This window comes from Capricornis sumatraensis, chromosome 3, assembly GCF_032405125.1.
Source record: "Capricornis sumatraensis isolate serow.1 chromosome 3, serow.2, whole genome shotgun sequence".
Classification (NCBI taxonomy): Eukaryota; Metazoa; Chordata; class Mammalia; order Artiodactyla; family Bovidae; genus Capricornis; species Capricornis sumatraensis.
Genome location: NC_091071.1, coordinates 171,682,785 through 171,695,372, shown reverse-complemented (window position 1 = coordinate 171,695,372; position 12,588 = coordinate 171,682,785). Strand labels below are relative to the sequence as shown.

The 12,588-nt window shown below is 52.0% G+C and overlaps 1 protein-coding gene across 4 annotated transcripts in view; it reads left to right on the top strand.

The window, feature by feature from the left end:
- MAN1C1 (mannosidase alpha class 1C member 1) overlaps positions 1–12,588 on the top strand; it is a 147,731-nt gene that overhangs the window by 97,824 nt on the left and 37,319 nt on the right. The gene's annotated exons all lie outside the window — the stretch shown is intronic.

The following is a 12,588-nucleotide window of genomic DNA, read 5'->3' as shown; positions in this document are numbered from 1 at the left end:
CTGAGGCTCAGAGAGGCAAAATAACAGCCCATGGTCATGCTATGTGATGGGTGTATTTATTTAAGGTAATGCGAGCTGCTGTCACAGATAAACCCGGAGATCGTTGTATGGATTGGGAACAGACATTTATTGCTTGCTTGTGTAAAGTCAAATGGCAGGAGGAGGGAGCCCCACCCATCACGGTCCCCCTCAGGGACAGGGTGACAGGGGCTCCATCATCTTCAGATTGTGGCTCTCAAGGTCACCTCAGCCTCGGAGGATCCCACAGCAGGTCTCACGGGCCAGGGCCCAGTCTGTATGTAACTGTATTCCACTGGCCAGAACTGGGTCAGAGGAGGGGAAAAGGGGGAAACGCGGTTCCTGACTGGATGGTGGCTCCCCCACAACGGCTCTGCCCTGAGGAGGGGAAGCATGACCACTACTGGGCCTAATAGAGGGCGTTTTTCTTACACAAAGGCCTGGGTCGAGTTTGATGGGAGGTGGTCCCTGAGAATTCAACAGGTCACCAACAGGCACTAAAACCTGGAAGAAGACACAGGATGTCCCTGTCCCTGAGGTCGCAGAGGTCGCAGACACTGCCCCCGCCTTCAGTAAAGACTGAACGCCTCAGCCTGGCAGTCACTGACCTTCACAGGAGGACCCCCTTGCAGCACTCCCTCCCTCATCCTGCTCCCCACATGCCCTGTGCCCCTCCCTGGCCAACCTCTCACCTCAGGGCCTTTGCATGTTCTGTGCCTTCTGCCTGGAACATCCTTCCTCCACCCCTTGTCCCTGCAGACTCCCACTTATCCTTCCTGATCCCAATCAGAGTTTACCCGGGAGGCTTCCTTCCACAGAGTTAGCTGCTTTGCCAGCCTTGACCGGAGAGCTCAGTATGTACCAGGCACCATGTGAAAGGATTTATAGGAATGAGCTCAGTCATAACCTCCTGAGCCTATGAGCTGGCCATCCCTTTTTATAGATAAGGAACCCAAGACTGAGAGATTCAGGAACCTGCATGAGGTCACAGAGTGGGTGGCAAAGACGAATCCCAAACCCAGGTCTGTACGCTCACAGCTGAGACTTAACCACTGGGTCAGCTTCTGCCTTTTATTAGCCCCTGTCGCAATGCATCACAATTATTTGCTTACTTAATAGTTTGCTCTGAACTTGCTGTCTTTCTGAGAAAGCAGCTGCAGACTCCCTGAGGGCAGAGGTCACGGCTGATCCATCCTGGACCCTCCCTCACCGTTGCCATCATGCTGAGGTCTGGGTGGCAATTTTCTCTCAAATAAATCCCTCATCCTCTGAGAACCAGAACCAGAAATTCTTCAGATTATCATCTGTCATAATCCCCTGCCTGCTTGCCTGTCAGTTTTTGAAAGTTAACCTGAAACCATTTGAAAATGATCTGAGAGTCACAGCCCAGCCTTCTCCATGCATGATTAAGTACGATGGCTTTTTAATGATTTGAGCTGTGCCTTCCGTGGATTGACAAAAATGGATTACCATATATTTCTGAAAACTGTGCCACTGAAATCATATTTTTCTTTTTTTTTCTTTCTCATTTTCTCACTCATTCTCGCAAACCTTTGCTGAGAATGACAAATACTTGGGCTTTAATTGTTTAGTCGCATGAGGGTGGTGCCTGAGAATTCCGAGAACTTCTCTCGCTGGGAAAGCCTTGAAAGGCTCCCGGGTTCGATCTTTGGGAAATTGAACTGTGTGTTTTCTCTGAAGCAGAGGGAGTTGTCTTCTGGGCCACAGCACGTCTGCTGCATTTGTGAATTGCGTTGGGCTCCAGATCTAAAACAGAAGCAGTCCTCACCCAGGAAGCATGCTCAGGGCTGTCGCACCAGGAATGAGAAGTGGGTACACGTGGGCAGGTGGGTGAGGAGCTCTCCCTGTTCAGTTCATGCACAGACCCTTGCCCTCCTGCTCCCTCTTTCTGCCAGACTCTGTGCCACATCCAAGCCACCCACATCTTCAAGGGGGATGTTATTAGTCCCTTTGGACAAATGCAGACTCGTGGCTCAGAGAGGTTAAGGAATCTGGTTGTGGTCACATAGCTGGTAATACACAGAGCCAAGGCTCAAACATTTGGATTAGAAGCCTATGCTTTTTCCATTATCACTGCTGCCTATTAAAAGAAATCAAATACAATCAAGTGAAAGGTAACTCAGAGGCACCTACTGCAGCTGATTTTCTTATTTCTTATTCAAAGGAAAAAAAAAAACCAAACTTCCCCGTTCACCTATTAGTGCAGTCTCTCGAATAATGTCCATTACTTGACATTATCCTCATTTCACAGATGAGGATGTTGAGGTTCATGTGGGTAAACCAGCTAACCAGAAATCACACAGCTAGAAATAGTAAGGTAGGAGTTGTTTCTACATCTCCCTGACTCCAAAATAAATACCTCACCTCATCCTTTGTAGTAAATAAAAGTCTGCCCAGAGGGTCCCCCATCTCGCTTAGGTGGTCAGCCCAGATAGGTCTGCCCGTGGGAAGCCTGTGCTACTGTCTGTGTAAAATGCATACGAGTGTCCATTTAGTAAAGGGGAGGGGTTGGGGTGGCTTCTAGCAGATTCTGAAAGGGGTCTATGGATTAAGGAAAGGGAAGGTCTCAGGTATCTGTGGAGGAGAGGGAGCCAGCCCCCTCCTCTTCCCTGGATGCTGAGGGTGAATCAGGTGGGGCCGTCATGGACCTGATGGGAAGAGGGCCAGCTGGTCTGGCCCCTGCGCATGGCTGCTGGGCTCCTCCTCAGTTCTCTCTCCAGGTTAATTCTGTATATGTTGACTCAGACCCTCCTGAGCACACCTGGTGTGACTGTGTGAGTGTGAGTGTGAGTGTGTGTGTGTGTGTGTGTGTGTGTGTGTGTGTGTGAGTCGCTCAGTCATGTCCGACTCTTTGTGACCCCATGGACTGTAGCCTCTGTCCATAAAATTCTCCAGGCAAGAATACTGGAGTGGGTTGCCATTTCCTTTTCCGGGGGACCTTCCCGACCCAGGGATTGATACCAGGTCTCCTGCATTGCAGGCGGATTCTTTACCGTCTGAGCCACCAGGGAAGCCGTCGTAGACGGTCTCAAGATGAATATGGCAGGATCTCTGCCTTCCAGGCTCCTGCTCGTTAGAGAGACAGACCGACAGGGACACTCCTAGAGTTGGTCTGGTCAGGTGATCAGCAGTGGGCCCCAGAATGGTGCAGGGAGAAAGCGTCACTCCCTCGAGGAGGTCTGGGAAGGCTTTGTGGAGGCTTTTCTGAGCATCACGGCAGACTTCTACAGGGAGGCACCAGCTGCTTTCACACAGGCACTGCTCCCTCCCACAGGTGGCAGGTGCCGCCAAGCCCTGAGGAGATGGCCTGGGGGTCTTGTGGCTGTGGGCACCTCCCTCGGACCCTCTCAGGCCCTCTGAACCTGGCCAAGTTTCCAGAAATTGCACAGAAGCAAGATGACCCGGCAATGAAATGTGGAGTCTCTGAGGCAGACAGACTGAGTTGAATCCTGGCTCCCCATTCATCAGCCTTGGGAATCTTCCATGACCTGTCTCAGCCTCAATTTCCCCACTTGATGAAGAGCGACACAGTTGCACCCTCCTCAGAGGGTTGTTGGGAGGCTGTTTAAAGAAAGAATGCCCCGTCTGCTTCCACACAGGTTCAGTCGAGGCTGGCCGTGGATTGGAAGCGGTATGATCTAGGACCCTCAGGGTGGCTCTGCAGGGTGGAGGTGTGGTTGCTCCATTGTACAGATGAGGAAACTGAGGCAGCTAGTGAGTGGGGCTCCAGGGCTCAGCCCGTTCCCTGCAGCTCAGCCGTCCCAGCGACCGCAGGGGCCTTCGGCTGGGGCACAGCTCTGTACCAGGCTCTCCCGGCACTGCCTCTGCCGCCTCTTTATGCTTCTTGGGGTGAATAGGGCCTCTTTGATTTCCTTGCTTTTCCTCTTTCCAGGAGTCATCATTCATCTTGTTATCAGAGCCTTGCATCTGTGCCTCTTGGCTCTGGCCTGCAGGCTGTGTTTGCCATGATCAATGCATAGCTCTGTGTGGCCACCATGTATATACAAGATGACATTGTGACCTTGCATCCGTGGGCCTGGGGGGGCCCTGGTGCTTTCAGAGGGCAGCTGGAGGCTCCCCACAACAGGGCTGAAGTGAGGTGACTGGCTGATGCTGCCGTGTGCTCTTGGTTAATTCTCCTTACCCTGGACTGGTAAATAGCCTCCCACCCGCTGGAGGGTGCTTCAGGGGGTCTCAAAGCACAGGCCCAGGTGCTCCCTGCCTCCCTCCTACTCACCCACTCCCAGGATTATTCTACCTGGGGTCCCCACTGGGTCCCCCTCAAAGACACTCTTCACACAACTGTTTATGTGTCGCTTTAAAACACCAGGCAGCTGGGGTCCCTAAGCCATCCACAGGAGGCTTCCTGAGCCCTCAAGGCCTTGTGTGGTCCAGCCCACCACCCCTCGCCACCCACTATGTTCCCTCTTTCTCACCAACCCATGCCTCCTCTCTGCTGCACAAGCATGCCAAGACTTCCCCGCTCCATTCTACTTGCCGTGTATCTGCCTGGCCTGCCCCGACCCCCTCTTCCCTCCCATGCTTCCTTCAGGCCTCAACTCAAGGGCTTGGCCATGCTCCTGTTAGCGGCATGCGATCCTTTGTAAGTCGGTGCCATCATGTGATACCTGGCTGGTGTCTTTCTCCCCCACCAGACCTTCAGCTCCTTGAGGGTGGGGACCGGGACTGTCCACTCCCTGCTGTGCTCAGCACCAGGCCCAGCCTGACGCAACAGTGTGTTCTCGGGTAAATGAATGAACCTGGGGCAAGTGACTTAATTCTTGAAGTTTCCATCTTTACCTGTCAAAGAGGGACAATGACAGAGTTTTCACAAGGCTTAAAAAAGATGTGTGTAAACATTTAAGACTGTGCCCAGCACGGAGCGCTGTCTACAGCTGTTCTTGTTAACCTCTGTGGTTGGCATTTAGGAGAATCCCACATCCCACAAGCGAACTTTGGTTGGGTGTCCACCCTGGGCCAGGATTTCAGAGATTCATGGACTTGGTCTCTGCCCTCCCCCTCCAACCCCTTCCACAGCTGCCACCATGTTAGGCACAGCCTCTGGTAGGGGCCCTGGCTCTCCAGAGTCTTTGTCATCCAGGTGGAGGCAGTGGGTGGAGGGCGTCATTCAGTAGATCTCAGTGACACCTTTACTCTCCAGGGCCTGTGCCAGCTTCGGTGAAGCAGGCTTAGATTCTGCCCTGAAGACACTCACTGCCTGGGAGGGACTTGAGAAAAGGACACAAATTTCTGTGATGAAAGTTGAAAAGCAGTTCTTTTAATAAAAATTCAGAGGAGGATGACCTCAAGTCCAGGTAGGGCAATCAGGGATGTCTTCATGGAGGAAGCAGCATTTTCTCTAGGACTTAAAGTAGACATTGGGTTTGGCCATCTGTGGAGACACTTTGGGTTAGAGGAGGCACTTCCAAGCAGACAGAATAAAGGGCTGGAAGGTGAGAAAAGGTGGACCTCATAGAGTCTGTAGTCTAGCTAGAGTATAGAAAACATGCCAAGACTATTAAGAAATAGGACTGAAAGGGCATTACATCAGTCATCTATTTCCAAAATAATGCCATGCAAAAAATTATTCCACGCAGGAGGGCAAGTCCACCCATGCGAGCTTATTTCAAACCTCTGTTCAAGTCCATGTCCACTAATCCCACTGGCAAGTCTCAGGGCTGAGCCTAAAGTCAGAGCCAATTTTAATTCCCTTCCCACCGTGATGCCAAAAAAGGTTACATGGATAAGACCAAGGCTGATGAAACAAGGATGTTTACCCTTCCCATGGAGGTGAAGGGCCAGTACTGAGCAATCATCTGATTTGCAGGGAGGAGCCAGACCATAGAGGGACTCTGGGTCTGCCCTCAGGAGCTACCCAGAGCAGCGGTTGGGTCTAGGGTCTCTTGGGGTGAGCAGCAGGACTCCGGCTTTTGCTCTTCTCCCTGTTGAGGCAAGAAGTGTGTTAAAAATGCCAGAGTGCCTGCCCAGCTTGATCCTGCCTTCCTGAGAGCCCGCAGTTCCTACGTGCTTGGCATGTAGGCCGTGCCATCCTTTCCTGCCGGGCCAAGGGTATGCCTTCCTCTGCCAGAACTGAGCCTTATGATAAAAGCCCTGTGCACAGAGCACCTACTGTGTGCTGGGGGTATCAGATTCTCTGATACTGAGCGCCTGCTGAGTGCTCTGGTATACATCCATCTGAACTGGCCACTGTCCTCAAAAGGAGGCCCCATTGTCCCATTTTTCTGAGCCCCAGGGAGGTTAAGTCAGTTGCCCATGATCACACAGCTGGGAAAGGATGAAGCTGAGTTAAAACCAAGTCTGTAAAGTCACATGGTCTGAAAAGTCTGGTTACAACTGTGAGCACCCTGAGTTCCAGTTTCTCCATCTGCCTTTTCTTCTCTATGAGATGTTCTGAGATGAAAGCAGTTCAGAGCTTGTTACGCAGCACTGTTGCAGGGAATTGTCTGAATACCAGTTTCCAGGTCAGCCTGCACCCCCAGCTCTTATTTAAAAACAAACAAAACATTAACATTTTTAAACACACCCTGTTTTCCAATGAGGAACTCTGTCCAGCAGGCTGCTTCAATGAACCGTGTCTGGCCATTCGTCGCAGTAAACATCCGGCGGTCAGCCACAGCGAGCGTTCTCCAGCCGGCTGTGGCTGCAAAGCGCGGCATGTGTTTGGGAAGGATGCAGGAAGCCATTAGTTCCACCAGGGCCCTGATGTCAGCAGCTGCCCATCAAGTCCCTCTGACAGTGCTTTCCTTGGATAACTGGCCACTGCTGTGAGCACTGTGTTTTCTCCGAGGCGAAAAGGGCTTGTGAAATGTTTGGAAATCCCTAAGAAAGTGCTGTGGGTATTTCTGCCAGCCATTTATTCAGGCAGCAGCCATTTGTTCTTGCCTTCTTGGTGCCTGGCCTAAGGATGGAAGCTGGGGCTCCTGGGAAGAGTCAGACCCAGCCACTGCCCTCCGGGATTCACGGGCAAAGATGATTCACGGGTGAAGATGATTCACGGGCAAAGATGTCAGATGCAGGGTGGACCGCGCTGTAATGGAGGCGCCTGCTGCAGAGCGAGTCGGGCTTGCAAAGGAGGGGGCGGTCAGCTCTGCTTCATGGTTCTGGAACACCCTGAGGAAAGACACAGCGCTTGCATCAGCAGACACTGCAAGGTATTTGGGGAGCTGCTAGTGGTCTGCTCTGGGCAGAGCATCACGTGCAAAGAGAGCAAAAGGGAGGTGAGACTAGGGAGGGTGCCAAGGCCTGGACCACAGGCACCCTGCACACTGTGCCCAGGACTTTGAACTTGGAGAACAAGAGGCTTTGAGAGCTTTTTAAAAGGGCAGTGATACAGTCAGATCTGATCACCTTTTATTAATCAGCTTCTCGTAAGAACATTCTGTTGGATTCCAAGAATATTTCATTAAAAATATCTTTAGTCCTTCCGGAGGCACCAAGAAACCTTTTCTTGGAAATATTCAGCCCCTGAACACAACTTTATGTAATCCAGGAACTAATCATTATGGAAAGCTTCAAGGAAAAAATTCCTCCTGGAGGAAAATAAATAACCCAGACCTGATAAAAATGGGGAAGTCCTCATCCCTAAAATATTTTATGCAGCCAGAAGACCTCAGTTTCATTCAGTCGCTCAGCCATGTCCAACTCTTTGTGACCCCATGGGTTGCAGCATACCAGGCTTCCCTGTCCATCACCTTCTCCCGGAGTTCACTCAAACTCATGTCCATCCAACCACCTCATCCTCTGTTGTCCCCTTCTCCTCCTGCCTTCAATCTTTCCCAGTATCAGGGTCTTGTCTAATGAGTTAGTTCTTCGCATCAGGTGACATCAGGTATTGGAGTTTCAGCTTCAGCATCAGTCCTTCCAATGAATATTCAGGACTTATTTCCTTTAGGGTGGACTGGCTGGATCTCCTTGCAGTCCAAGGGACTCTCAAGAGTCTTCTCCAACACCACAGTTCAAAAGCATCTGTTCTTTGGTGCTCAGCTTTCTTTATAGTCCAACTCTCACATCCATACATGACTACTGGAAAAGCAATAGCTTTGACTAGACAGACCTTTATCAGCAAAGTAATAGCTCTGCTTTTTAATATGCTGTCTAGGTTAGTCATAGCTTTTCTTCCAAGGAGCAAGCGTCTTTTAATTTCATGTCTGAAGTCACCATCTGCAGTGATTTTGGAGCCCAAGAAAATAAAGTCTGTCACTGTTTCCATTGTTTCTCCATCTATTTGACATGGAATGATGGGACCAGATACCATCATCTTAGTTTTTTCAATGTTGAGTTTTAACAACTCACTTTTCACTCTCCTTTTTCACTCTTTCACAGAAGACCTCAGGTAGTTTTAAACAATGTGCTTAGGGATAGTGGGAATATCGCTTTAATTCATCCTCATAGAAATCCATGTGGCAGAACATTCCAGCTCCTACTGCTACATAGCAAATTACTCCAAAACTTACTGGCTTAAAACAACGATTTTATTATGCTCACAGATCCGGTGGGCTAAGAATTCAGAAAGGGCACAATGGGGACAGCTTATCTCCCTGCCAGGATATACAGCCCCTAACCTGGGAAAGCTTGAAGGCTGAAGGTGACTTGATAGCTGGAACCTTCTGGAAGCTTTTCCATTCCCGTGTCTGGAATGGATGCAGACTGTTGGCTGGAAGCTCAGATGGGCTGTCCGTCAGATAGCGTACGTATGGCTTCTCCACGTGTTCTCTCCTTGTGGGCTCTCTTGGGCTTCCTCACAATATGGCGGCTGGTCCCAAGAGCCAGCATTCCAAGGGACAGGAAGTAGAAACTGCCTGCTCAAAGTCTGGGCCTGGAAACTAGCACATCATCCATTTTGCTTTATTCTGTTAGTCCAGGTAGTCACCAAGTTGCACCCAGGTTCAAGGAGAGGAGCTGTGGCCAGAGGCTCTCTTGTGGGTAGGACGTCCCATGGCATCCATCTTTGGGAACTCAACCTGCCCCACAGCCACGTTGGTCTCTTTGGAAGCGGAGAAAGACATTTGTGTTGTTGCTTTACAGATTAAGAATAAAGTCTCTGGATTGTATCTTCAAATTAAATGCAACCATTAGCATTTGGCTCTGGGGATATTGCAGTAATAGGCTACGCCTTGGGTGATTTTTTTTTTTCTATCTAAATGTTCTTTCTGGAGCTTATGTTGCCCAGCCTGACCCATTTCTCTTTGCTAATACAATGTCACATAAAAACTTCATCATCATTAATATGGCAGAGTTGGAGAGGTGATACAAACCACAGTCCAGCAGGGCAGAGTGGTTCATAGACAGGCAGCCCCCAGGGGAGGAGGCCGTGGGGTCCCAGGGTCCTTCCCTTGTAGAGCCTGACATGTGAGACAGATAGCTCTGTGCAGGGCAGTGGTGTGACCCGCTCAACCATTCTGGCCAATCTGGCCACAGCCTGCTGGGAGGGTCTCCTCTGTCGATTGGAACCAGCACCTGGAGCACAGAGTTAAGCTGCCCTGGACGTGGTCACCGAAGATGCCCACGTGATAGGTTCAGTCTGTTCAACCCACACATTTACCTTTAATGCCTCTGGGTGCCAGACTGTAGCTGAACACAGAAAGATATGCATGAGCCACAGCCCCTTCGAAGCCTTCCCTGCCCCGGAAGGGGCCCCATTATTCCTAAATGCTCATCAGGCCCCTGTGATGGGCAGGAAGTGTTCGAGGCAGGGGAGGACTGCAGTGCACAAAACAGAGCCTCCCCTCCAGCAGTTCACGCTCTGTTGGGAAAGACAGCAAACAGGGAAGCAGACCCGTGTGTAACGTTGCCAGGGATTAAGGTGCTGAAGATAGAGAGAGAGAGGGAAGAGCTATCGCAAGTGCCAAGGCCAAGGCTCTAGGGCTTGGAGGGCTCCAGGAGCAACAAACAGCTGGCATGAAGGTAGGGAGGCCAAGCAGAGAGAGGAAGCCAGGGCAGGATCACAGCCCTCCAGGCAGCGGGGGAGCCATGGGAGGGTTTTGAGCAGAGGAAAGGCGCGACACGCCTTGCATTTCTGAAGGTGGAAGGTGAGGAGTGGGTGGAGGCTGGAGCCCTTATGAAGACAGAGCCACCAAAATCTGCTGCGGGATAAGATGTGGGGGCGAGAGGTGAAGAGTCAAGGGCTTGGGGCCACAGCTTTTGGGAGGTGGGGGTTGGCATTCACCGAGGAGGGAAGACTGTGGGAAGGAGGGGCAGGATTTGCCTTCACACAAATTATAGGCAAGATGTCTCTAGATCTCCAAGTGGAAGTGTGAGTAAGGCGTTGTTGAATAGTGAGTCTGGGCTGGAGGTCGAGGTCCTGGCTGGATATTTAAATCTGGGAGTCATTGGCATGTGGATGGTATTTAAGCCGTGAGGCCAGACTGAGTCACTAAGAAGAGGAAGGAGAACAAACGAGAGGCCCAAGGACAGGGCCCCAGGCTTTCAAGGCCTGGTGATGAGGAAGAAGCTGGGAAGAAGCAACCACAGGGTGAGAAGGAGAAGCAAGAGGAAGAGGGGCGTCCTGAAGGCCAAGACCCAGCCCAGAGCCAGGGCGAGGCCAGGGAGGCCGTGCAGGAGATGGGCCAGCCTGGTCTCCTCCCTCCTGTCTGCCCACTCCACTGGCAGCTGTCTCTTGAGCCTGGAGGCGACCCTGCTGCAGATTGAGCACCTGCTGTCACAGAGGACAGGGCAGTAAACGACAACTCCGTTATGGGGGTGAGAGCAGAGCACTTGTGGAGGTGAGGGTGCACGAGCCTCGAGGGTGGGCCCCGAGGGGCTGGTGAGGACGTCTCAGGGAGGGTGAGACTTCAAGCAGATCGTGGGGGGAGGATCGCGGTGGCTTCCTGGCCGAGGAGGCCCTGGGCAGGCTCTAGATCCTGCTGGAGAAGAGGGGATGGGGAAGGCGATTCTTAGCAGAGTTTGCAGAAGTATCACAGAAGTCAGGGCAGGTGCTGAGGCTGCAGGGAACGGTGGTGGCATTGGGGTTGGGGGCTCTGGCCTTTGGGGTGGCAGGGAAGGGGTGTGAGAGAAGCCATGGGAGCGTTTGGCCTCAGGGAACTCACAGTCTATTTAGAGCCTCACAGTACAGGGCGGGAATGAAGGTCACCTGAGTGGGAGGTCTGGGAAAGTTCTATGGAAGCTCTCTGGGCAGGAAGAGGTTGGCTGGGTGCGATCAGAGAAGGCTGCCAGTGGGAGGTGACCTTGAAGAAGGTGAAGGCTTTGCGTATGCCCAGATGCACGGAGAAGCTCTCTTGTCAGAGGAGACCACACATGCAAATGCAGGGAGGCCAGAGCATGCAGCCTGGGTCCAGGAAGCAGAGCTGGGTGGGAGACGATATTAGCCAGATCCTCTGGACTCAGACCCAAAAGGCCTCACCCCTGTCCCCGGTTGTTGCATGGGTCCTGCAGAGCCTTTGCAGGTTCCTGAGCTGGGGAGGGGCACAGTGGATCTGGTTTTAGGAAGACAGGTAAGGTGACAATGTACAGGGTGAATCAGAGAGGCCTGGGAGGCAGGTAGACCTTTTTGGAGGCAGGTGCACAGCCAAGTCAGGGGTGGGAAGCAGCGGACACAGGTGGGACCCATGTGACGCTTTGCCTTTAAGTGGAGGTCAAGACTTTTACAAGCTGTGTCTGGTGCCCCATGGGCTGGTGAGAGACCAGTAAATGCAGAAGTGTCACAAGGCCTCAGTGACCCTGGAAGACTTTGTGGAGGGGCTGCCCAGGGCCAGCTGGGGACAGAGGGTCACACTGCGGCTGTAGGGGCAAGCTCACGTGTACCCAACATCGTGGCAGCTCCTTTTCATCCACCGCCCCACTTGACCCTCTCAGCAGCCTTATCAGGTTGGTCCTACTGTATTCCTCATCTTGCAGATGAGAAAAATGAGGCTCAGCGAGGTGCAGTGACTTGCCCTGTCACACAGCTAGTACATAATGGAGCCAGAATGTGAACCTCCCTGGGCCAGGCCAGAATTTCAAGGTGAGCTAAGGGACCCCAGAAATAAGAGCAGTAAACTGATTTGTCAAACGCTTACTCCATGCCAGACATGTGCAAGTGTATTTAGGCTGGGCATTATATGATACCCTTGTCCCAGCTCAGGAACCTTCAGTAGCTCCCCAGTACCCCGGCCCAGTGGTCTTTACCTCATTTTACAGATGAGAACTTTGGCACTTAGAGGAGATAAGTTGCTGACCCAACCTGGGATTTGAACCCAGAGCTGTGGTTTGTTTTTTTGTTTTTTAACAGACCCCACTGCCTTAATTCCTGGAGACGGAAATGGCAACCCACTCCAGTATTCTTGCCTGGAGAATCCCATGGATAGGCTGAGCCTGGCGGGCTACAGTCCATGGGGTCACAAGAGCTGGACACAACTTAGCGACTGAACCACCACCACCACTGCCTCCTGCCCCGGCAGAAAGAGGAGCCAGCGGTGTCCTCTGTGAACAGGAGTTCAGAGCTGGAGCTGGGAGAGTGGGCTGCTGCAGCCCAGGGAAGCTGCTGAGCCAGCTGCCTGACTCTCTGCACCCCTCTGGCTCTTTCCTGACAAG